General features: G+C 54.2%; 1 protein-coding gene and 1 long non-coding RNA gene across 5 annotated transcripts in view; one reads left to right on the forward strand and one right to left on the reverse strand.

Moving 5' to 3' along the window:
- Positions 1–450: 450 nt before the first annotated feature.
- Positions 451–2,902, reverse strand: LOC129526791 (uncharacterized). Its single transcript, XR_008671537.2, has 3 exons — positions 2,705–2,902; positions 947–992; positions 451–650 (listed from the first exon to the last, which is right to left on the reverse strand). It is a non-coding gene; the product is annotated as an uncharacterized lncRNA (long non-coding RNA).
- Positions 2,903–12,137: 9,235 nt separating this feature from the next.
- Positions 12,138–25,314, forward strand: part of MEF2D (myocyte enhancer factor 2D) — a 35,246-nt gene continuing 22,069 nt past the window's right edge. For 3 of the 4 annotated variants that reach the window (XM_004026972.5, XM_019024609.4, XM_019024601.3), the window contains exon 1: positions 12,138–12,492. The gene's annotated coding sequence lies outside the window, so the exon portion shown is untranslated. Of the gene's footprint in view, positions 12,493–17,705; positions 17,820–25,314 lie in introns of all 4 variants that reach the window. The other variant, XM_055362102.2, reaches the window with a different exon arrangement.

Genomic DNA, 25,314 nt, shown 5'->3' on the forward strand with positions numbered 1-25,314 from the left:
GTAATTCCAGTTACTCACGAAGTGGAGGCAGGACAATCGCTTGAACCCGGGAGACGGAGGTTGCAGTGAGCTGAGATCATGCCATTGCACTCCAGCCTGAGTGACAGAGCAAGACCGTCTCAAAAACAAACAAACAAACAAAAACGAACAGGTTATGGTGTGCATCTCGGTCTTGAATGTACATTTGACTCATCTATGCCTCTTGTTAAGTGCAAACTGTGATTCACAGGTGCGGAGTGGAGTGGGATCCTCTTGACGTTCTGACAGTCTCCCAGGTGATGCCCATTCTCACTTGAGTAGTCGGGGATTAATTAGTGAACCCCATCTAGCTCCTGATGGTCCCTCTTTTTTTCTCTAAACTTCCACAACAGTTGTGGTAATGAAACCCCAGAATTTTGAAAATATCTTTCCCTCTTCTTAAAGATTAGAACCTCCTATTTTCATCTATAGTAGTTTTACACCTCTTCTATTCTCCAAAATTCCTCACACACCAGGGACAATGCCACTACAACTATCTGGGCAAGTTCCCTCGGTGCCTCTGGTGAACTTCACAGGGTGAAGATAGGAAGTCACTGAATGAATGGGGCTGTAGATTTGATTCTCACATTTTTCAGAACTCCAATTCTCTTATTTCCACTTTAAACATCTGTCTTAGGAGAGAAATGGGAAGAAAATAGGAGTTGGGAGTTCTATTCACTCTGTCATCTGTCACCATTACTCTACCTGCTCCAGCAGAGGTCCCTTTTTTGGCTTTTCTTGATACTCTTGCTCCAAAAATGACTCCCCTCCCCCAGTGCCCTCCTTCCACCCTCCACCCCCGTGCCCCCTTGAGAGAGAGAAAGGGCCTTTTGCTATCCTTTGCCTGTTCTACAAACCTCTGCCAGGCTTTGGGCTTCCTGATACTATACCAGCAGATTTGCACCCTCTCGAATTTGTTCTTGCTTACCTCTTCCTCCTTCTGTAGACGATGGAAGGAGAGGCGCCATCCATTGCTGCAAGGCAACGAAGTACATTGCACATAGTTTACATGATCTATTATAATTTTGGCAGCGCTTCATGAACATTGCTGTCACATCATCAATGAGGAAACCGAGACTCAGAAAAAGTGAGTGACTCACCCAAGGTCACACAGCTGGAAATGACTGAGCTGGGATTGGATCTCAGGTCTGTTTGATGCAATCTTCTCTCCCCACCTTCTCCAAATCTGAGCAATTGAGAGGTCCCTGGGTGACCAGATCTTTCAGTGCCCTTTTCTGTCTCATTAGCACTTTTTAAATTTTATTTATTTATTATTTATTTATTTATTTTTGAGATGGAGTCTCGCTCTGTCGCCCAGGCTGGAGTGCAGTGGCGCAATCTCGGCTCACTGCAACCCCCACCTCCCGGGTTCAAGCAATTCTCCTGCCTCAGCCTCCCAAGTAGCTGGGACTACAGGCATGTGCTACCACGCCTGGATAATTTTGTATTTTTAGTAGAGACGGGGTTTCTCCATGTTGGTCAGGCTGGTCTCAAATGCTTGACCTCAGGTGATCTGCCCGCCTTGGCCTCCCAAAGTGCTGGGATTACAGGCATGAGGCACCGCGCCCGGCCTTCATTAGCACTTTCAACATTGAATTTGTGAGGGTATTATCCTAACACTACTCTATGGGTTGAAATCCCAGAGCCACTTTGTGCTGTATGAACATGAACATGCTTCTTCAGTTTCACCATCTGTAAAATGAGGCTGATCGTTCTTTGTCAGATGTCAGACAAAGTATTATGGGCTATTGTCTGATAATGAAAATAGTGTACACAATGCCTTTCAGAGTGCCTGGCATAAAGCAGGAATGAAAGCAAAACAAGCCTCTACCCTTCTTGTCCCCAACTTGGCATCTTTCTCGTGGGTCAGGAATAAGAAGGCCTCACATTGCCCCTGTGTCTTCTCGGCAATGCAGCCTCTAGGGTGTGTGAGATGGAAGACTCAAAACTTCCTAGCCCTTAGTGAGAGAGGGAGAGGGCTGAAGCACACCCTGTTCCCTGCGGAATTTGGGGACCGTGCCAGGATGGACTGCAAGAAGCTATTCACCAGTATGTGCAGCATGTGTGAGTGTAGCGTCTGATGGGAGAACGGGAGCCTGCCAAGATACCAGCAAGGAGACGGGCACTGTGGAGGAGGGGCTGGGTGTCGGCCACCACGGAACCCACCCCTCATCTTTTCCCCAGCACCCTGGCTGGCACGTCACGAGTGCTTGATCCATGCTTGTTGAATGAAGGTGCGCTCTTCTGGATAGGGGTTGAGGCAATGGAGGAAGTGACAGAAAAAGGGAGGCAATGGCCCTCTGTCAACCCTGAGCTGCTCCTCACGTTTACAGGCCTACAGGCCTGTTAGAGATGCAGTGAGGCGGGTGACAGGGTCAATCGACGAGTCTTTCCCTCTTGATCGTTACCTCGTTCAAACTCCAGTCCACCAAAAAACAATAATAAAAGAGAAGAAAAATAACGGCATACAGTGCAGCACTTCAGCTTTGAGGACACTGAGAATTCCAGCAGATGTCTGATGGGTGTGGGGCCCCTGCTGCCCTGCCACCTCCCTTCTGTGTAGGCTCCTTGGTAGCCTCTGTGACTGGGAGGCTGCCCCAGGGTCCAACCGGCTTCCCTTCCCATTCTGTCGCCTCCCTACTAAGTTTCCGCCCTCAGACCTTTGCATTTCCACGGAAGTTCCTACCTTTTAGCAGACAGGCAAGTCCTCAACCTTCCTCCAAGATTGATGTGAAAGACGCTCACCCTTGTCTTTCATGCCCTAGCCCCTGCCCTCTCCAACTCTCAGCCTACGGAATGTCACACAGGTTTGCATGCACAATCGCAGCCTTCCGGAGGATTGTGAGCCAATTCAACAGGCTTCTTGAGCGATGGGTACATCCCTCCTCTGTAACTGTCTTGGGGAGGATGGGAGAGGGAGCCTTGAGCTTGGTCAACCCTTTACTGTCTCCCTGCCTCCCCCATACCGATGGTGCCAGGGTCTCCTCCTAGGACCTCCAGGTGCACAGCCTCTTGTTGCTTAGCGACGGCGTACCTCTTCCCCATACCTCAGCAACCTCCCCCAGCAGCGCAAGGAGCAGCCGTGAAAGGGAGAGCTGGGCTGGACCTCGCAGGAGCTGCCACTGCTGCTGACGGAGATGTGTGGGAACAAGCCCCAAAATAGGCCTGAGTGTGAAACCCAAGGCTTTTTTAAACACTCAGGTCCCACACTGACTCTTGGAAAGCCCTGCCATGCTCCCCTGTCCCCAGCTTCTGCCAGGCTGCTGCGTCCGCCTCCCACACTGGGCCTCTTACTCCACTTCTGTGCTCTCGGCTGTCTGCCCCTCTGTCTGCCCTGGGTCTCTGGGTCTGCTCCTGGGGTCTCTCCCTCTCTTGGGGCTCAAGTGTCACTTTTGCTGCCCCTTGTCCTTCTGCCCATCCTGTAACTCCTGTCCATGTGTGGGTCTCTGGGTCTCTGTGGCTGCCACAGCCTCTCTTGCTCTTCTTCCTGCTCAAGCTGTGTAACTGCCAGTCTCTCCCTCACTAGCAAGAATCCCCTCATTCCCACCCCCAAGGGCTGCTTATTGTGACAACCCCACATTGCTAGAGCCACCATGACTATAATCCTTTGTTACTACCTTTTTAGGAAAGGCCTGTGGTGGGAGGGTCACAGAAGTGGCCCTCAGGGAGACCTGCCTTTCTCACTTAGCCTGCCCTGTGCTTCTGTTTCAATGGAAACTGACATTGGACTTTAGCCTAGTCCAATTAGAAGAGGACCAGGCCCAGAAAAGAAAAGAAGGACTGCCTTACCTCCATCCCTTCAGCTACCATGTCAGAGTTCCCAAGAGAAGCTCCTGAAGAGGCTCAGCACCCGTGACAGCCAAGAACTGCCCCACCCAGAACAGTGTTCTCCACCCCCAGCTGATGGTGATGCCACCCAAGGGCCTGGTGCCATCTCTGTGTCCACTAAACTAGTCCTCTGCCATCCCACCTCCCTCCACTGCTGACGTTTGGGTCTAACGATATTATCTGTGGGTTAAGAATCCTGAACTAGGGAGCAGGTTGGCAAAGGGACAGCTGAGAATAAGTATGGCCAGAGTCAAGTGGGGTGGGGTGGAGGACAGCTCCCAGGCAGGATAGGGGCTGGAGGGGTGCTGAAGTGAGGGCACAAGGGAACTTTGGGAGGGAGGCCTGGGTTCTGCCTTCTAGCAGAGGAAGCAGCCAAACAGCAGAAGAAACTTTCAGGCCGGAGGCCGGACCAAGTGACCTCACCCAAACACTGTGGTCTGCTGCTATTGCAACCTGGCGAGTCTCCCAGCTCTCCTGGGTCCCCAAGTAGGAGAGCTTTTTATAGTTCACTCCCCAATTTAGGTTTGAATAATTAAACAAGATGGACAGAAATAGCAGCCGGACAGTGAAAGCAGGTTATTTTGGGGTTTTCTGGAACACAGTGCTCCTGGGTGTCACCCCACCCCTGCAGGGGGGCGGAGCTAACATCAAGGCTGATGGGAGATTCCTGTGGGGGGAAACCCACCCACACCCCCAGGGTTCCTTGTGTTGAGGAGGTTGCTCTCAGCCAGAGGAGGGTCTCACCATTTCTTCCTCTTCCTCAAGGAAAGAGAGGGCTCTCACTGCCTTCTGATCATAGCTATTCCCCTGGCAGGAAGTCCCTCCTGTTGTCTGTCAGGCCTTCTACTTCTGAGATGGTGACAGATATTGAAAATCAGATCGATAAGCAGCTGCAAGACAGGCTGAACAAGGACAAGGTGGCTACTGCTCCTCTGGCCAAGGAGCCGGAACCAGGTGATAGGAGGTCTCGTCCCCCCTCCACTATAACCACTGGGGAGCTGTGGAGGGAATGAAGGTCGGGGTGGGGAGTGGGAGCCAGAGCTAGGGACAAGAGAGGAACTGGCTCGGCGTCGAGGAGTAAGATGAGACTCCAGAGAAGAAAAGCTCAAAGGTGGGTTAGTGTTCGGATGAAAAGCTCCCCTTTTCCAGCTCTCTTTTAGTGTCTGCTGTCCTTGGCAGAAGCCCAGCCTGGGTTTCTTGGGACAGGGTTTCAGTAGCTAAGCTGGGGATGAGGAGAGGTCAGAAGCCCCCTTTTCCACCCAGGTCTTCATCGCAGACCAATCCTCTGTGACTTGTTTGCATAATACAGTACTTTTGGTTCAACTGCAGAGATTAACCTCAACTCTACCTTGAGGTTCTACCACAGAGCCTTAAAACCTGGGGCACAGAGGGGCACAACAGGTGGTAAGGGGGTATTTATAATGTTTTCTTCCTTTGGATAACAACTACAGATTTGAGTTTGGAGGTCAAATTTCAGGGAATACTGAAATTGTTCACATATTCATTTAATGTTTTAAATTTTTATTTAAGAGATGATGTCTCGCTATGTTACCCAGGCTGGTCTCAAACTCCTGGGCTCAAGGGATCTTCCTGCCTCTGCCCCTGAGAACCTGGGATGACAAATGAAAGCCACCCTGCCCGGCTTCACTCTGTCATTTTTATTCATTTTAGAAACTTTTTTTTTCTCCTTGAGACAGTGTCTCGCTGTGTCGCCAGGCTGGAGTGCAGTGGCGCAATCTCGGCTCACTGCAACCTCCTCCTCCCCGGTTCAAGAAATTCCCCTGCCTCAGCCTCCTGAGTAGCTGGGACTACAGGCGCAGGCCACCACACCTGGTTAATTTTTTTGTATTTTAGTAAATACGGGGTTTCACCATGTTGGCCAGGATGGTCTTGATCTCCTGATCTCATGATCCGCCCACCTCAGCCTCCCAAAGTGCTGGAATTACAGGTGTGAGCCACCGCACCCGGCCTTTTTTTTTTTTTTTTTTAAAATAGAGACAATGTCTCACTATGTTGACCAAGCTGGTCTTGAACTCCTGGCCTCAAGTGATCCTCCCATCTTGGCTTTCCAAAGTGTTGGGATTACAAGTGTGAGCCACTGCACCTGGCCAAAAACATTTTTAAAGCACCAATTATAAGCCTTTATCCCCCAGCTTGCTGGGGAGTAATTCAGGATGGCAAGGTCCTTGTTCTCAAGAAGCTCACACTTTAGTGGGGGAGACGGCCATGTTAAAACCTACCCCCCACAATAATTGAATGCTTACTATGCAACAGGTACCATACTAGAACTTCACAGAAACGGTTGCATTTAATTCAAACAGCAAGTCTAGGTCTAAGTAGCATTAACCCCAAAGGACAGTTATTACAACTAAGATGAAGAGACTTGTCTAAGGTCACTCAACTAGTAAACAGTATTAATGGAATTGGAACCCAAGTTTATATTATTCCTAGTTCTGTGCTCTTAACCACTGCTCTCATGGTCTCTAATGCATGGAAGGAAGCAACAGGTTTATTAATTGCTGTGAGCGTTCAAAAGACAGTTCAATTGTCTTTAGCTGAGCGTGTTTGTGCTATGCATGCTGGGTGGAGCAATCAAGGAAAGCCTCTTAAAGGAGGTGGCTTTGCATTGGACTCAATGGATCAGTTCATTCATTCTACAAATACTGTGCATCCGTGGATTCAACCAACCTTGGATGGTCAATATTCAGAAAAAAAATTGCATCTGAACAGACCTTTTTTCTTGTCATTGTTCCTTAGGCAATACGGTATAACAACTATTTTCATAGCATTTACACTGTATTAGATACTATAAGTTATCTAGAGATGATTTAAAGTGTATCGGAGGTGGCGCATAGGTCACATGCAAATGTTACACTATCTCACAGATTCAGCAGATTTTCCTATGGGAGATGTCCCGGAACCAATACCCCATCAGGTAAGGAGGAAGGACTGGACTTAAATTGAGTCCCTACTACATGCTGCGTTCTAGGTGCTGGCAACACAGAAGTGAACGAAGTCCTTGTGCTTATGCACATGCGGGGCAGGGATAAGCGAAAGGCTGAAATTATGACTGGGCGAGTCTTAAATGCCAAGCCTCCACTTTCACAGTGGTTCTGCTCCTCCTGCTCCTGGGTTTCTCTCCCATGAGCAAATATACTCTCCTACTCTGGGAAGTCCTTCTAAACGTCTACCCTGCATTTCCTTTTTCTTGTTTTTGAGATGGAGTCTCGCCCTGTCGCCCAGGCTGGGGTGCAGTGGCACAATCTCGGCTCACTGCAACCTCCGCCTCCCGGGCTCAAGCGATCCTTCTGCCTCAGCCTCCCGAGTAGCTAGGACTACAGGCGCGCGCCACCACGCCAGGCTAATTTTTGTATTTTTAGTAGAGACGGGGATTCACCATATTGGCCAGGCTGGTCTCGAACTCCTGACCTCGTGATCCGCCCGCCTCGGCCTCCCAAAGTGATGGGATTGCAGGCGTGAGCCACCGCGCCCGGCTCTACCCTGCATTTCTTTCTGCTCCAAGACATTTCCCCACATCCCATTTCGTTCCTCCCAGGCCAAGTCTCATAGCCAAAACCCGGCAGGCCGCGAGCGTCTGGCCCTTTAAGTCTGCCTTCTTCCCCCCACGTGCCGTCTGGTTGGGCTGGCGACGCTGACGCACGCGTGACGTCAATGGCAGCTGGTGGAGTCTGGGCACGAGGAGCGAAGTTGGGATGGGGGTGGGGGGGCGAGAGAGAAGGCGGCTAATTTGCATTTAAAGGGGCCACTCCCTGGTTAGCGATCAGGGCTTTAAAGAAATGCGTCTTCGGCAAACTTTCTGTCCTGGGTTATGGGGCAAGAAAAAGGCGTGGTACAGCTGAAGTCGGCGGCGACTGGAGTTTGCGATGACAATTATGTCCTTCCGCGGAAAGGGGGAAATAGTCCGTCGGTGCCCTGGCTGGGAGCACGTGACCGGGAGGGGGCGGATGTGGGGGGGGGCAAGAGAGAAGGAGGGAGGAGCTGGGGAGACGACTGTCAGGCTGTGTTTCAGCTGCCCCCACCCCCACATCCTGCCCACTCTCCTGCAGCTGCCACCACATCCTGCCCAGCCGGGGGCAGGGAGCTTCTGTGGGGGTGATGCACTGACCGAGGACCTGGCTTTGGCACCCCCTCCCTGCCCGCTTCAGCTCCAGGGTGGGCCGTCTGCCCTTTGCCCCAGGCCTGGCCCCAGGCACCCTGGCCCTGAGCTTGGGGCACAACTCTGCCGGTTCAGCCTGACACCTCTCTGCCTGACTCTGCCCTTTCCCCTCAATTCTGGCCTAAAGTGGGACTTGTGCGGGGTGGTGGGACAGGCCAGACCACAGCCCCATCCTCAGGCTAGCACAGTTATCAATGGACAAATGAGATGTTCAATAAACGTTTTTATAATCTGAACTCAGATACATAGCTGCACACACACACGCACACACAAATACAGATTCGTGTTAACACATTTGCTGAGCGCATTCTATGCCAGGTCCTGCAAGGCCCTGAAGACTCAAACTAGAGTTAGATTGCTGCCCTCAAGGGGCCCAGGATCTGGTGAGGAGTGTGTACAGAGGAGGCAGATATACAGAGTAGAGTGCACTACACAAGCAGGTGCAGAATAATACCCAAGTCCACACAGAGCATGTATACACAGAACTGCTGTATACCTGCTGATGGCCTTTCCTCTCACAAGACAAGGTGGCAGATATAGGGACTGCCGGGATCAATTGAAAACTGGGGGAAAAATTATCAGCTAATGGAAGGGATGAGGTGGATGGACATAGGGGGCTGGAGATTGTCCAGATGGCTGTAGGGAAGGTGAGAGGGGGCCAACCAAGCTGCCAGACAGATTAGAGGCTGGACCAGCAGTAATGGCTTCCCAGGGCTATGGGACCGGCAGGCAGAGAAACGGCCCCTGGGGCATGAGGATGAGGGAGACTTTTACAAATTAAGTTAGATTAGGGATGCTTGGGAAGGGGTGAACAAAAGGAGTTGTCTATGTCCCTTTGCCATATAAACTTACGAAGATGATATGGTGGAGAGGAGTTTACACACACTTTTAAAAGACTTCAATGAGCATGTAAGTGTTTGATTCCTAAAGGATTTTATAGCAGCTTTGGCCTGTTAGGTAACTTTTCTCTAGGAAAGATGGATGGGTAGCCAGAGTGGGAGGAGGAAAAATGAGACCGAGGCATCTGAACTCGCTCATGTATTTCCTACCCAGGGGATTCTGGAATGGGAAATACAGGGGCCAGAAGAAAAAGATTTAGTGAGTCACTTTCAGGAAGTCCTTATTTCAATCTAACTTCCAGCAACATTATTCCCTAGACCCTTTATTACCCTTCCATGGGAATTAAGGCCCTGTGTTTGTTACTTTTGCTCTCCCATTCAGTTTTCTCTATATTCTAAATTCTATCCCACTTGTAGTGTCTGTCTTTCCTACTCTGTTCTCTAGGGAATTATGGCAGCATCTTCGGGGTCCAGCACACTGCATCTCACCCACTGAGCTCTTCCCTCCTTTCCCTTTTCCCTCCTGCTCCTGGCCCTTTAAAACCCTCCCCAGGTGACTCACCTTCCTTCCTCATTCCTTTGTTAAGGACCCAACATTCCAAGACTGGGAGGATCAATCAGCCAATCATAGCCCTGGCAAGCCTACCTCAGGCTTGAGATTGGCTGGAACTGTGGTTGGCGGGAGGCTCACCACGCTGATATAAAGGATGTTGGGGAGGGGGTTTCTGGGAATCGGCCCTGGGCAAGAATTTGTTCTCTGGTTGGTTAGTTTTTGTAGAGACTCCTTCAAGTAGAGCTGGAGCCAGAGGGTTCTTCAGCTTGGAGAGCCTCGAAACTGAAGGCGGCTGAGAACCCAGCTCTCTTGGTCTCCTGGGGGCTTGGCTGACCCCTGCCCACTTTCTTTTGTGTGTGTGTGTGTGATCTGGGACCCAGGGGTCTGACGGCTGAATTCCCAGGCCTGATCCTAAGAAGTCTTTTCCAGCAGCCTTGGATCTCTTCAGTCTCAACATTCTGCTTTCCCGACGTCGGAAACAGCCGGAAAATAAACACCCTGATGACTAAACGGTTTCTCCAGCTAGAGCCTAGGGAAGCACTAAAAATAGAGGCCACAAGTGAGGGGAGGTTCCCCACTTGAGGGGGGTTGGCACTTTCCCATCCTGCTACTGCCACAGCCTCAAGCCTGGCACAGGGCTCTGTTCTTCTCTGTCCTTGGGGGAAGAGGCAGATGGGCTCCCCCTGCCTACCCTGAAGTCTTTTGGGCAAACTAGCCCTGCCTGGCAGGGGTAACTCACATCTTCTGGTGTTGGGGGCCCAGCCTCCCAGATCCAATGAGGAACTGAGAAGCTATATTTGGGGACACGGTGGGACACTTTCCTGAAAGGGGGGGGTCAGGTAGAAGGGTTGGAAACTGAGGCCAAGGAAGTAGGAGCTTGCTGGCTTCCTGTCTTAGGACACACAAGATAAGTCTCCAACCTATTTGCAGAGCAATTCCACTGAATTCACCTCCTTTAAGGCTTGCATGAGCCAATGGAGGCCTAGAGGGTTCTTTGCAGACCAGCCCTTGGCCCAATGGTCTGGTTTGGGTTATTACACAGCATAAGACACTGTACTAAGCAATCTGCTTAGAAGAACTAATTTAATCTTCACACTAAATTTCTGAGTTAGCTACTATTATCACCATCTCTAGTCATGGTCACCATGAGGACCATGAGGTAGGGGAAAGTTAAATAATGTGCCTGTGTTCACAGCTAATGAATGGTGGAGTGAGGATCTGAACCAGGACAGCTTGACGGCAAAGTTGACATTTCTAACCACCATGACATGTTGCCTCTCTCTATATATTGGAGTCTTTGTCCGGTAAATCAGATCCAGCCAGAAATCAGGGTGTGTGTCTGGGCGCGGTGGCTCACGCCTGTAATCCTAGCACTTTGGAAGGCCGAGGCGGGCGGATTGCTTGAGCTCAGGAGTTCGAGACCAGCCTGGGCAACACGGTGAAATCCCATCTCCACTAAAATACAAAAAATTAGCCGGGCGTGGGGGCGTGCTCCTGTCGTCCCAGCTATTCGGGAGGCGGGAGGGGAGGCGAGGCAGGAGAATCGCTTGAACCTGGGAGGCGGAAGTTGCAGTGAGCCAAGATCGCGCCACTGCACTCCAGCCTGGGCGACAAAGAAAGACTCCGTCTCAAAAAAAAAAAAAAAAAAAAAAAATTCGGGGTGTGTGAAGAACTGAGTGAGTGCCCTTCTGTTCTGCAAGGTTCTTTGAGATCTAAGCCAGATGCCATCATTTCCTTACGCTCCTGGGAGAAAGCAGCAGGACTTGGAAGTAACAGGGATGCTGAAGATGAAGCCTGACGGGTCAGTTGTCCAGTAGGCATGGCACCCACACTCCTGTTGTAGGGCACGTAAATATTCACCACACCCTGGAGCAACCAGGAATATAAAAATAAAAAATTTTAAAGAGCTACTACTGCTTCTTTAATAAGACATTTCTGGGTGTTTACTGTGCGGCGGGAGGTAAGGAGGAATTAGGGTCCCGCCCCTTTAAATTGCTCCCTCGGCAGTAAGTGCTGTGGGGCCCCGCAAGCACTGGAGATTAGGTCACCCAAGAACTATGAGCTGTCGCTTTAAATTGCTGGGCGTCTGCCGAGCCGGGCCCCGGGACGGGAGGGGGCCTGTCACAGGTAGAGGGAGCAACTGAGCTCCCTAGGTAACACCCCCCAACCCCAAGAATGTCGCCCGTAAGTGGGGCTTTGTCACACACCAAGTGGGGGAGATGGGAGCTTTTCACCACTTCCAGTCTCCCCTTAATTTATCTACTTAGACTCCCACCTCCCAACTCTCCTGGGGCCCGGGGCCGCGAGGAGGTGCCGAGGTGGCGCGTGTTGAGAGTGTGCGTGCAGCTCGCACGGCCTCCCCGGAAAGGACCTCCTGGAGCACGCGGTGGCAGCAGCGCCAGGCGGGCGGGCGGGCGGCCGGCGTGCTCCGAGGGGCACCGTGGGAGCGGACCGATCCCTTTAAAGGCCTCTGGGTCTCGCCTCCCTACTTTGCCTCGCTTCGTCCCTTCCTCCCTCCCTCCCGGCAGGCGGAGGGATCCGCCGCTCCCAGCGCCGCAGCCTAGCTTGGGAGGGCGGTGGGGTGGGGGCCGACCCGGCCTGGCCCGGCCAGCCCTGGGGAAGCGAGGGGCGGGGCCGCGTCCTCGGGACCGCCCCAGCCCCGGCTCCGCCCCGCCACCCCCACAGGTGCCTCCCATTGGCCCCCACGCCTGTCCGTCACCCCTTTCCCCCACCCCTCAAGCTAGGCTGAGCTGTGCCTACGTCGGCCTCGACTCCCGGGGGCTGGAGGAGTTACCTTTGGAGCCCGAAAGGAGGAAGGAAGCAAAATATCAACAACAGCCGAGGCGGCTCAGGCGCTCGGCCCCGGTTCCCCGCTTGCCCGCCGCCCGCCTGCTGGCCCCCGCGCCCACGACGGGGGCCCAGGCCCCACGGCGCCGCCCAGGGCCCGCGCGGACGCCGGCCTCATTTATTATTCCCCCCGCCCGGAGCTGCGGCTTCCCGGTGTTGAAGATCCCCCGGACCAGGGGCGAGGGCTACCCGCTCTTTGCCGTGACAACACCGTTCCCCCAGCCGGGCTGGTGAGTAGAGAAAAATAATGCGCCTGCCACTTTAAGAGGCCCCCTCCCCCACCCGGTCCAGGGGTTGGGGTGGAGGGTGGTCTAGACCGTCCCCCTGAGGGGTGGGATGGGGCAGCCCCCGGGCCGGGAGGAACTCGCGAAGCGGGCCGTGTTTTCGTGTGGCGTTGGCGGGGATTACCTAGGGGACTGTTTGTGTCAGGGAGTCTGTCGTGGGGGACAAGTGGAGTGGACTGCAATTCCCTTGGGTGTTGGGAGTACGGGGTGGGGACGGGCGGATTGGGGGCGCGCCCGCCTGTTCGTGTAGGGGGTTTACGACGGCCTCCGAGCGGTCTGGGACGGGGCGCCATCCTCCGAGGGGGTCTCCGGTGACAGCCGGGAGCGACTGACATTTTAACAGCCGGCCCTCCCTCCCTCTCCCTCCTCTCGCCGCCTGTTCCCTCCTCCTTGGCCCGAAATGGTGCAGAAGGGGGCCTGGGAGGGCGGCGGGAGGGTGGAGGCGGGGGGAGCCGCAGCTGTTTGGGAAGCGGGGGAGGGAGGGGGGATGTTGTTCAGATGACACCGGGGTAGTGGGTTGGGGTGTGTGAGTGTGTGTGTCTCCGGGGCCCGTCTTTGCCGGGTGCCTGTGGAGTTGGGACGCGGAGTCGCCACGAGGTGGGCACGCAGGACCCTTCCTTGAGACCTCCTAGCCCCGCTTCCGAGACCCCTGATGTGGTTTGTCAGTAACCCCAACTGGAGAACTCCCTGGCCAGAAGTTTGCAGCTGTTCAACATCTGGGCAAGAGTTCTCTAGTCCTTTCCACCTATGGCAGGCGGAGCTGGGCTGCGAGCGGGGGTTTAGGGAGTTTGGGGGGGCTTTTGGGAGGATGGGCCAAGGAGACCAAAATGCTTTTAGTCCCCCACTCCAATGCCAGCTTCTCTCCTACCAGGTTCGGGTCTTAGGGGGATGGGGAAAGGGGCCCCCTCCCCCTAGTGAATCACGCTGTCCTCTCAGCAGCCTTCCGAGGACTCCTCCTGAAAGGAAGGCACTCTAGGAGCCACCGACCGGGTTATCCTAGGTTTGCCCTTCTGAGTGGGAGCCTCCCTCTGCCTCCCATTACTTGGTGCATTGTTGATGGGTTGGGGGAGGGTACAGCGGGTTGGGGGGGATCCTGTGTCCCTCTTTGCTGTGCCCAACCCCCATTTGAGTTTTCCTCAGAGTCCTGGTTTCTTTGCTTTGGGGTGGAGGTGGCCCTTATCCACTCCTCCTCCTATCCCTTCAGTGGGTCTCCGCAGCAATTCAGGGTCCAGCCTAGACTATGGGAAGTTTGCCGTCTGGGGCGGTGACCTTGGGCTGCTCTGGCCTGGAGATAGGAGGGGAGCGCAGGTCAGCCTGAGACTGGGTGTTTTGGCGTTTGGGAGCTGTCCACCTCCCACTCCTCTCCCAACCCCAGCAGGAAGGTCTCAGTAGCTGAGGAGAGCATTGAAAAGGCACATGTCAGTGTTCACAGATGTCCACCCGCTTGTGGCCACGGGGTCACACCCGCCCCAGGACTTAGTCTGGCTGTCCCAGCTCCCACGGCCCTGCCTGGGAATGAATTTCCTTCCTGTGGTTTCCCAGTGTGTTGGGCAGGAGATGGGGGTGGGGTAGGACTATTGTGGGAGTGGCTGAGGACCTCTTTATACGGGGTGATTGGGGGACACTGGAGCTTATATGGAGCTCCTTCCCCACTTGCCCCAGCATAGGCATTTGGACCTTTGGGTCTCAGTGATTATATTCTCTTTGTTGTAACTCCCCTGCCCCCGCCAACACACCCTGTATGTTTGCATATGTGTGTATATGTATGTGTGTGCATGTACATTTGTAAAGGGAGAGGTCTCTGGTCTCTCTGGGGGGAAGGGGGGGAGGGGGGAAGGGAGGAAGGGAGGAGCTTTTACTCACCCCTGTAGGGACCCAAAAGGTTGAGTTTTTTACCTGAGATCACACAGCAAATCTGTGTCAGAGCTTTCGTCTTTCCACTCTTTTAGGCACAACTTCATAGTAGGGAGGGATTCTGGGAAGGGAGACATACAGTCCGTGTTCATGGAAGCCCCAGTCCAAGGGGAGAAGCAGGACCCAGAGAGCCTCATGATCCTTGTGTTGGGGGATGGGCATGGGGAATTGGCTAGAGCTTCTGTCTGCTGTACTCAATGCCTGAAAGATTGGTGGAGGACTTGGAGGGGTGGCAGGTGCTGTCCGTGTCCACCCCACTCTGTGCTTGGTGCCCCTGGGCTGGAGGGCCTGGGCATCCTTGCTCTGCCCCCTTGGCTCCTGGTTCTTCTCATAGGCTGGGAGATATGATAGTCTTTCTGGCTGCTGTTATATAATCTCTCTGTAGCAGGGTTGTTTTTTTTTTTTTTTTTAATCTTTCCTGGGAGATGTGATAGGGAAGAGAATCCAGAGGGAGACACTTCAGGTTGGGGGGAGCTAAAGGAGCAGTAGTAAGGAAGCTTGGAGTGGGAGGTGCCTTGGCCCCTGAGGAGGCCTTGGGGATAGGCCCTCATTGATTATGGCCCAGCCCCTCAGACCCTTCTCCTCTACCGTGCCCTCAGAGGGTCCCTCTGCTGTGGTCGTCCCTGGCTCTTATACCCCCAGAGAGGCCTGGACCTCTCCCCATTTTGTCAACCTTCTCTTCCTGACCAGCTGGGCCCCCTGCTCTCCCTGGTTGGCACTGGATCCAGAATCTCAGGACTTACGCTGGCCTGGTGTGGGCCCTTGGTTGGACACTTTGCCACACACCTGAGTACCTTTATGGGGACAAGGGAAGTCCAGGAGCAAGTGGGTGGGCCCAACATTTCCCTAGTTCTATTTGAGTCAGGCCCCCTGCTTCTTTGCCCCTCTAGTCGAGAGAGTGGTGGCCTTACTGGAAAAGAGGAGTTGAGGGCCTTGACTTAATACAGGGCTTGACCTCTTGGACACAGGTCATCGTTGGTGTTCATCAGGTTCTATAAGTGGGTATGAGGATCCGATGTGAGCCTGGAACCCATCATCAAGGGTCAGGTTCTGAGTCTCATGGCACTGTGGTGCTGGGATTCTCCCCATCCCACGGGACCATGGCTGGGACTCTCGAGGCTCTCTCAGGCCAGCTGGTTTGAGGCAACTATCTCTTTTTTATAGAGAAGGAGGAAATGGTGGCAGGCCGGCACAACCTCAGCATCACTGTAATTGCTGGTGGCTTTTATGAGCCAGTCATGGGGCCGGAGTCCGGCCAACTGTCTGTCCTTCTGTCCCAGTTTGGTGACTTACTCATGGAGGGAGGGGCGGTTAGGTACTAGAAACTGTGTTCTAGAAGCTGGACGTCTGACTGTATTGTGGTCGATGTCGCTCTGTCTGTCCATGATCACAGCAGGTAGGATGGAGCTTAGGCTTCAGGAAGAACTTCCCAGTGGGGAAGCTGGGGGGGAGAGAGATGGCTCTAATTTGGCATAGGAAAGGAGGGGAACTCAAAGCACTTTCTTTTCCAGTGGCTCTCCCGAAAGGAAAGGCCTTGACCTTTGGCTTGGTGGGGTCAGTGCTATTTGGATCTCGGAATATTTATCTTCTTTTTCCTCTCCCTGCTTATGGCTGAAAGTATTCTGAGGCGTTTGTCCTGGAGCTGTGGGAGAACTAGCCATTAGGCCCCTTTCCCCCAGTAGTGGGAGCTAGATAAGGGTCTCATGTAGACAGGCATGCCCAATGCAGTCCACAGCATTTAGTGGTACACATGCAGGAAGGTGTGCAACGCATACACACTGGTATGTAGACACCCACAGAGCAGCTGCTGCACTGCGGGAGGTGGGGGGTAGTGAATGGCAAAGATGATTAAAGGATTGGAGAGTTGGGATGGGGTTGAGGGGACCGGAGGCAAGAAGGCGAAGGGCATAGCAAGAACTTTGAAGAGAGAAGGGCTGACTGGAGCAGGAGGGATTAAGGTTAGACCACAGATGGGCAGGCAGAGCCCTGTCTGCAAAATAAAGAGCATGGCTTGTGAGTCAAGGAGCCTTGGCTGACTTCCATCCCTGCCCCTTACCCCTCCCCCACGTGCCCCTCTCTGTGTTCCTGGCACAGCCTGCCTCTGCCCCTCACACTGACCGTGTGTCCCCGGGTCCCTCCTCTTGGGCCCCAGCTTTCCAGATGTACAGAGTTTCGCCTTTCAGTGATTAACACCTGGGTGTTTTGGTGGTTTGTCGCTGGTCTCTGTTGCCCTCCCCACTCACCCTGATGAGCAAGGCCACTGTGAGGCATCAAGACTACATCTAAGCCCTCAGGCATCTGGGGGTAGATCCTTGGCCTAGGTGATCCCCAAGGCCCTCTTCATCTGACATTTTCCTTTTCCTGAGGCCAAGGCTACAAGCCTCTCTCTTCTGAGAGCCAAGTTATGCTTCTGGTTAGTCCTGGCTGGTGTGGAGACAGGGGAATGCATTCATTGATTCTGCACAGGACCCTGATAGCCAAGGGGGCGGGAGGCACTTGTGCCTGTCTGACTTCTTTCTGCTGTAGGCTGGGAGGGGAGGGACATGTCCGAAGCTCTGGCCTGTCGCTGGCCACACCCAGGTGGGACCATATTTACTCATTTAAACTTACCCTCCCAGGAGGCTCTGGGCTCTAGGCCTGGTCACTGACCTTGGCTTGGTGCCTCTGGCTGGGTGCTGTGGCCACTCTCCTAGGAGCCGAGCAGACGAGGAAACCATGCAGAGGGAGCTTTTTTTTTTTTTTTTTTTTTTTTGCCCCCTGGTCAAAGGAGCTTTACCCTCAGCATTACCCCTCTTGCCCAACTTTCCAGTATACTTTGAAGACCAAAAACCACAACTTTTAAATTTTTTTTGAGGCAGGATCTTGCTCTGTTGTCCAGGCTCAAGTGCAGTGGTGCCATCATGGCTCACTGCAGCCTCCCATTCAAGCGATCCTCCGGCCTCAGCCTTCCAGGTGGCTGAGACTCCAGGTGTGAGCCATGGTGCCCCGCCCAAAAACCAGAACTTTTGAGATCCCAATGAAGAGAGGTGATGGGTTCTCAAAAGGGAGGAAGGAAACTTCCATTTCTTATGTTCCTGTGTGCCAAGCTTTGTACTGAGCATGGGAACATAAGACTGTTTCTCTCTAAAACTGTTTTTTTGAATTGGGAAACTGAGTCTCAGAGATTTAAGTGACTTTTAAGCTTTGCTGGTTATGTATTATAAAGGGCATTTGTCTGAGATTAAAGGAGAGATCCTGCCCTGCAGGACGGGGCAATGGAAAGGAGGCCCACGGAGACCTGAGAGGAGGAGGAGAAATTGAAGGGAAGAGAAAACCAGGATTCCTCAGCAGAGGGCAGAGAATCAGCCTTTGGTGGCAAGGTGAGGAGGGTATTGTTTTGACTTGAGTGTCATGGAGAAAGCCCCCAAAGCAAGGGTGTGAGGGCGGGAACAAATGACACTCCGAGACCCCTCCTGCTATCCCTGTGAGCTGCCGCATGGCATGAATGAGAAGAGACACTAGAGTGGGAAGGCTTGGACCACAAGAGGCTGGGCTTGTCTCAAGGCAGACACAAGGCCAATGTGAGCCTCCCAGGCCCAGACCTGGGGAATGGGCCCTGGAAGGAATGTGCTAGAACTCCCAGGTGGAGGGAGACTCCTTCCCACTCCCATCCAGGTTGTAAGCAGAAGCCCTGTGCCCAACAGTCAGTCTGCCTCTGCCCCTTATTTCTGGTGACCTTGAGGACGTCCCTGCCCATCTCTGTGTGAGTTTCCATACCTGTGAAAGGGAGGTGGTGCTACCTGCCTCACATGGGAAGGGAAGGAGTTTCCGCCAGAAAGAGTGTGATGGTTGCATCTTTTCTCTCAGACCTTCAGCGCCAGCCTGGCCCAGGACTTGCCTGCTAAGGCAGCTACCCAGAAGCAGGGGTGAGGGCAAGGAATGCCTTTGGTGTCCAGGGTAGGGATTGAGGAGGCCTTGAGGGTTCCTCCTGGCCTAGGGCTCCGTTTGGCCCTGGGATGGGTTGGGAAGCTGAGCCCAGCCCTCCCCTCCCCATCCAGCCGTCTCCTTGTCTCAGAACCTGCCTCCTCCACACTTAGCCCCACGAGTCTTGCCAGATCCCTCTGGCTGCATGCTTGCTTATCCCTCGTGATTCTCTCATCCTCAGCCCACCAGCAAATACCTAGGGTTGAGGGTTGAGAGAACAAAGAATACGGGGAGAGCCCATCCCGGAGTTTCAAGTAGAAATGCGCGGCAGGAGGGTGGAGTGAGGAGAGTGGGGCTTGGTCCCTTTTCCTGGGGTCTTCCCACTCCAGTTGGATCAAGTAACAAGGGAATAGAGCAAGGGGTTTGAGGGATGACCTCAAACCTTGAGATTTTCCCTTCAAAGCATGCGTGTATTGTGCGTTTGGTGGGGGATGATGGTTGGGGTAGACCAGGAGGATGGGATGATCTGAAAGTGGGTTTCTCAGACCTTCCTGTCGCCTCTCTCCTTAACCTATGGGCCCTTTCCTCCAGCCACCACCACTGCCTCCTCTATGCTGAGTCTCCTTATACAGGCCTCTGGGGCCCATGATGGCTGGGTGGGGACAGGTGTCCTAGCCCAGCTGCTCCCTCTTATCTCCTCCACCTGTCAGCCTGGGGGTGGGGAGCTAAGAAGGAGGGGAGTTAGGGGAACTGCTTAGCCCCTCACCTGTTCTGAGGGGTGGGGCCCTGGTTGTAAACTGTAGCAGGGGAGTCAAGAGTAGACAACAGGCAGGACTTCCCCTCAGAGGAAGGATAACTCCAGATCGTAGTAATGGCAAGGAAAACTTGGTAGGCAGAGGTCCTTGCTGGCAAAAATCTGAGGGGTCCCTGCACGGCATCCTCATGAAAGGGTGAGAAGCCAGGTGTTGGTAAGGAGCACGGATTTGGCGACATGTATCTGCATAGCCTTGTGCAGGTACTGCTCTCCCCACCCCCTTCCTTCTGGGCTCCCCCTCCATCTGGCTGGGCATCTTAGCCTCACCTGGCACCTTTCCTGAAAGCAGCAAGCTAATCCTGTAAGAGCTGCCTGGCTGGCCGCCTCAGCAGGCCCACGCAGCCACGATGCCCGCCCTCCCTCCGCTGCCAGGGGCTTAGAGGACTGTCCTTCGAGTTAGAAGGAGACCCAGCCATTGCCCTGAACGGCCCCTTTAAATCCTCAGTGGCTTCTCGAGGTCATGATGTCTCTAGGAGGATTTGCTTTCCCTGATTGGATTGGCCTCTTTCGGGTCCCCTGTCATCATCGTAGGTGAACCCTTCATGTTTTCCACCTCCCCTTTCCTCATAATTGGTGCTGTCCAGTCTGAGGGCCCAGGTCTTGGACTCTTTCCCCTCTCTCTTAGCTCTCATGTCCCAGCAATCAGGGCTCAGACCCCCTTCATCTGCTTCAGCCAGAGCAGCCCTGTCTCAGTGCTGTGGGTGAGAAGAAAGGATCTTGCTGCTTTAAAAAAGGGGACGAACACTGCCCAGGAAGAGAATGCCCTTCTGAGACTGTCTGCTGCCTGCCTCTCTCCATTTTTATCTCTTCAGCCTGCTCTTCCTTTGGCCAGGGGCCCACACTCCTCATTACCCCATGCACTTATTTCCATGGGAAGTCCCTCCCCTGATCTAACCATTAGCCCACCCGCTGCAATGGCAGGCAGCCCAGACCCAGCACTGGTGGCATTATGCTCATTCCAACGGCTCTCAAGCTGACCCGCCCCCAAGGCCCCAGCTGCCACTTTCACTTCTGTCTCCTGAGACCCCAGAGGGAAGTTGTGTTGGGGAGGTGGAAGGTGACACACTAACCGTCCCAACCGCCCCCACCTCTCCTCAGCCAGGGCTTCTGATAGCCAAGGGCCCCTGTCCATTGCTCTTGTCTAGATGACCAAATTGGGTTAGGTAACAGTGGAAGATTGGCTGCGGTGGGAGGGATGGCAGTTAGATAGCAGGAAGGACTTCCTAGGATTAGAGACCACTGCTGGGCTTCATTGTTTCAGAAGATATGGGAGAGGTGTAGATACTCTGGACAAATGTAGGTCAGACTTAAAGGTAGGTAGGAGATTGGTTGTCTGCAGCTCCCATTGGTTGGCATACAATGCTGGGGCCTCCATGCCCTCCCACGTGTCACCAGCCTCGCATGCTTGGTTGGAGGGCTTCTGACAAAGCAAGTTTGAGCCCCAGAGACTACTTTGAGTCCAAGGACTCAGCCCTGAGAAGTTCTTTCTGTAGTCTTATATCTGTCCTACCTGCTGTCCTGGGCCATTTCCTCCCACCCTGCACTGTGGATGCGTTTTGGAAATGGAGCTAGAAATGGAAGTAAAGGACAGCTCACCTCCCTCCTGCTGCTGCTGCCCCAAACTTAGCACTAAAGAGGGGAATGGGATTCTTCTCCTGTGACGCCCCAAGGCAGTGACAGAGCCACACTTCACCCTGTGAATCTTACCAAACTCCTGTAGCTGCCATGCTTGCTTATTCCTCGTGATTTCACACCCCTTCCCCATCTCTGCCTAGACAAGAGTAGGGGACCCAGTTGGACTGAGAGCTCTATACTGTATCACTGGGAGTTACTATAAATCCAAGAATGCTTTCTGGAGGGGAAAGATGGGAACAAAGGCCTGAGGTGCCAAGAACTCCACTTGGTGTCCGCAAGTGCCTACGGATCCTGGGTGGGGGTGACCCAGGTCCTGGAATGGGAAGTTGAGCCTGAAGGAATAAGGTCAGAGACGCTATGCAAATCCTCATGCAAATGAGTGGTGGTGAGTCATTGCAGCTCGGCCTGCTGGGATGGAGTATGAAGACAGCCTTAGGCTTGGGTTCTAGAGCTGGTCCCACCAGGGACCAAACAGTGACCTTGGGCTAGTTGCTGCTCAGTAACCACAAGCAGGTGGGTCTGATAGGCATTCCCAGTGTGTGAGGGGATTGGGATGACTGAGCCTCTGCCACAAGGGCCTTCTGTGCCCCACTTGGTACTTGTTCTGGCTGACCAGAGCCTTTGTCAACCCTTGGCCATCTGTTGGGGGGTTACTGTTTAGAAGGCACCTGCCCCTTCACCAGCCCCATCCTGACTGTCTTCTAGCGCCCTCATTGCCTTTCCTCCCCAGCAGGAGGATGACAGACCCAGCCAGGCCATCTCTTCAGTTCCTCTCCATGACTTACACAATTCTGACCTCCCTTCCCTTTGGGCCTCCCCAGAGAGCACAGGAGCCATGTGTTTGGGCCAGAAGGGCATTTGGGTACCTAGTCCACCCAGCTACCCATAATACTGGCCAGTGGGGTGAAGCCTGTAGAAGGCAGTGACTTACTCAGGATCACATCTTAGACCCGAGCAGGGACTAGAACCCAGGTATCCAGAATCCCAACTTAGAGACCCCATATTTCCCTAAGCTGTTCGTTGCCCTACCTCACCCATCCCTTCTCTACTGGGACTCAATCTCCTGTTGCCCCCAAATACTTCTGAGATCAGTCTGGCTAGCTCTAGGAGCTTGTTTTGTGGGGGTGCGGGGTGGTTACCTAGGAGCCAGCCCAGAGGCCATAAGGGGAAGGTCAGAGCTGGAGTGGGAAGTGCTGGACCCTGATGGACAGGCTGCTGCCTTGTAGAGAGCCAAATGGCCTCACAGCTGCTACAGGAAGGATGAGAGCTAGACTACAGGAAGAACAAGCTGGGGTGAGGAAGACATGGAGGAGGCTCAGGAGACAGACCCTCACTGGAGAGGCATCTCCTGGGCAGAGAACAGGATGACCCCATCCCAGGAGACTTGCCAGGGAGAAGAGGGCGGGAAGGCTAGGGTGGGGCTCGGGAGAGTTGTCCAGCGGAAGCTAGGGGGAGGGCTCAGCCCTCCTCTCCATACCGTGTGCTCCCCTTGGCAAGTCGGTTCCTGTCCCTTAAGCTGAGACTGCAGGGCCTGCCCCCCACTTGAGTTCTTAGGGTGCCTGGGGCCTGAGACCACCCCTGCCCCAGGCCCAGCTTTCCTGGACTGCCTGCCCCCACAAACCAACAGCCCGCCCCCAGGTCCCCTGTCGGTGAGTTAAAATTAGCTCAGTGCCCAGGCTAAAAATAGCCCCTGCCCAGCCCTGAGGCTGCTGGACTGGGGGAGGGGAGTCCCCGAGGGAGGGAAAGACGGTGGGAATCAGGGATTTGGGTAGTGAGCCTGCCAGACAGAACTTTGAAGGGTTGGGGCTGGGTCCCTGCCTTTGAGATCAGACCCTAGAAGCACTTCTGGGGTGAAGAAAAGAGGCTGCTGTGGGAGGGGGCAGGGACAGAGAGAGGGCAGAGGGAACGGAGCATGAGAGGGAGACCCGAGAGGGGCCCAGGAGCAGGGGCATGGGGAGCAGGCCTCGCAGGAGGGGGTGTGAGAATTGGGCTGTGTGTGGGATGGGGAGAGGGACAATGTGAGGCGCCTGCCTTGGCTCAGACTTCGGAGAGGTAATGCCCCCCACTTCTTTTGTGAAGGAAGAGCTCACTATGTGAACCACAGAATGATCCTGGACCATCTTGCCTGGGTGTTTGGGGGCATCACCGGCTTCACCTTCCTGCCCTGTCTCCCAGAGCTCCTTAGCCTGTGTCTCTGTACTAGGGAAGAGGTCCCAGGGCTGAAGCTGGAAGAGAGAATGACTAGGAAGGTTGTGAACCTGAGGGTAGACTGGGTAATAAGGCAGGGCCTGGGGATTCAGCTGGGCAGCCGTCGTCCTTGGTCCTTGGTCCTCACCTCTGCTGCCTCTCAGGGCCGGCCTGCCTGCTCTGGGATGCTCCTTCCAGGGCTGTGTCTGGGTCCAGTCCAGGCCCCCAAGGGCCCCCTTGCCTCTCCCTGCCCTTGCCCTGGGTGGGACCTGCCCCTCCCTTGTCTGTCTCTTGGCTGGACTGCAAGTTCTCAGAGGGCAGGGATGGTGTCCTGTTGAGTTATTCCCCCAGCGCTGGGCCAGGAGTCTGTCCTGGAAGCCGTTGTTGAACCTGTCTCTTGTTCTCTACCTGCTTCTCTCTGAATCTTTGTCTCTGTGGTCTCCTGCCTCTCCCTCTCCTCTAGCCCTCTCCTTATCTGTCTCTGCCTCTGCCCCATAATGCCTTCTGGCCTCGCTGCCTCTTTTTCTCTGTCATCTTTCCTGTGTCTGTGTGTCTGTCCCCCCTCTGCCACCCTCTTCTGTGTCTGCCTCACCCACGCCTCCTCCCTCGTTAGTGAGCAGGCTGCTTGAGGCTGCCTGACTGTGGGGGTGACAGGTGGATTGGATTGTCACCCCCTCCCCCAGCGCCTGCTGCTTATTTCATGCCCTGCAGCCCAGCCACAGGGAAGGGGCGGGAGGAGGGATGACAGCTGTCTCCAGCGCCTCCTGCCTTCCCCTCCAGTCCTCAGCCTGCAGCCCGGAGCAGCCTGGGAGGAAGAGATGAAGGGCCCACCTAATGAGAGCTCCCTTTCTCACCATGAGGAAGAGCAGGTTGAGGCCCACTGCTCTGTGATGCGAGGCTGCTCACTCAGCTTCTCTGGGCATCTGCTCCCTTTTGACCTGTGCTGGTATGGGAGCTCTGGAAGCAGATGCCCTGTAGTTTCTTTGAGCCTTGGGACCACTAGGATGGGAACAGATATGGGTGGAAGGGTGTAGGGGAGAAGGACAGGTAGGTACTCCCCTGCCAAGAGCAAGAAAGAGAGGATAGAGGCTGGCTATCGGAAAGGAATTCCCCTGCAGCTCCATGGGAAGGACAGCCCTGCTCAGCCCTGCTGCAGCTGCAAGGAGGCTGCCCTGACCTCTCCCCTTCACCGCTCTCCCCACTGGCCCCAGGCCACCTTCACACAGGAACTGAGATAGCATCATTCTGAAACCCGAGAATGGTTTGAATATTGCTCAGGTACCCAGAGGTGTTGCATTGGGGGAGGCAGGGACCTGTTTCTTCTCCCATGCCCCCTCCAAACCAGTCCTCCTTTACGGTACATTTTGCACATCATGTGTAGCTCATTTGCATGTAAACACAACCCACAGGTTCTAATTGGGTTGGTACCTGGGCTTGGAAAAATGGCTATCAGTGGGGTCCTTCTGGATTCCCCCTGGTCTCCTCAGCTCTCCTTGTCAAGGGTGTTGTCAGAGGGGCCTCCTGCCCTGCATCCTCCCTGCTGTCCATTTGTGAAGGCTTCTCCTCAGCCACCCTTCTCCACAGTTGGTGAGTTTGTGCCTGTTTCCCTCTCTGGGCATCTGCTCCCTTTTGACCTGTGCTGGTATGGGAGCTTTGAAAGCAGATGCCCTGTAGTTTCTTTGAGCCTTGGGACCACTAGGATGGGAACAGATATGGGTGGGCATTGCCAAATGTCCTCCCCATCTTTGCTTCTCCCATGTCCACCAGGAAGGCCCTGCCTCTGCCTGTCCCAACCCCCTGCCACCCACAAGGTTCACTCCGCCCCACCCTTGTCCTGTCCACGGAGTCAGGTGAATCAGAGTCAATCAGCCAGAGCCTTGAGAGCCTTTGAAGGGGAACTTTTGGTGACATAGATACTGTCAGCCCGAGGAGTCATAGTTGTGGCCTGAGGTCAGGATTGGGCAGGCCCTGGGGCCATCAGAACAGGAAGGCCATCCTGGCCAACCCCCTGTCTCTTTGGTAGCCCAAGTCCTCCCAAGCCCTGGGCTCCAGATACTAGGCAGGGTGAAGGAGAGATGGTTAGAAGAGAAGCAGCCAAGGGCCGGATCATCTGCAAGGGCTTCCTAGAGGAGGAGTAGACCAGACAGGAGAAGAATGGGGCCAGGTGAGGCTGGAGAGGAGAGACTCACATCTGGAGAACAGATGCCCAGGCCTCTGACTCCTGCCAGTTGGTTAGGTAATTAGGCAGAGGGCTAATTAAGGAGGTCCAGGTGTTCATTAAAACCTCCCTAATTGGGTAGGAGGGAAGTTTAGCC

The sequence above is a fragment of the Gorilla gorilla genome, chromosome 1 (genome assembly GCF_029281585.2).
Source record: "Gorilla gorilla gorilla isolate KB3781 chromosome 1, NHGRI_mGorGor1-v2.1_pri, whole genome shotgun sequence".
NCBI lineage: Eukaryota > Metazoa > Chordata > Mammalia > Primates > Hominidae > Gorilla > Gorilla gorilla.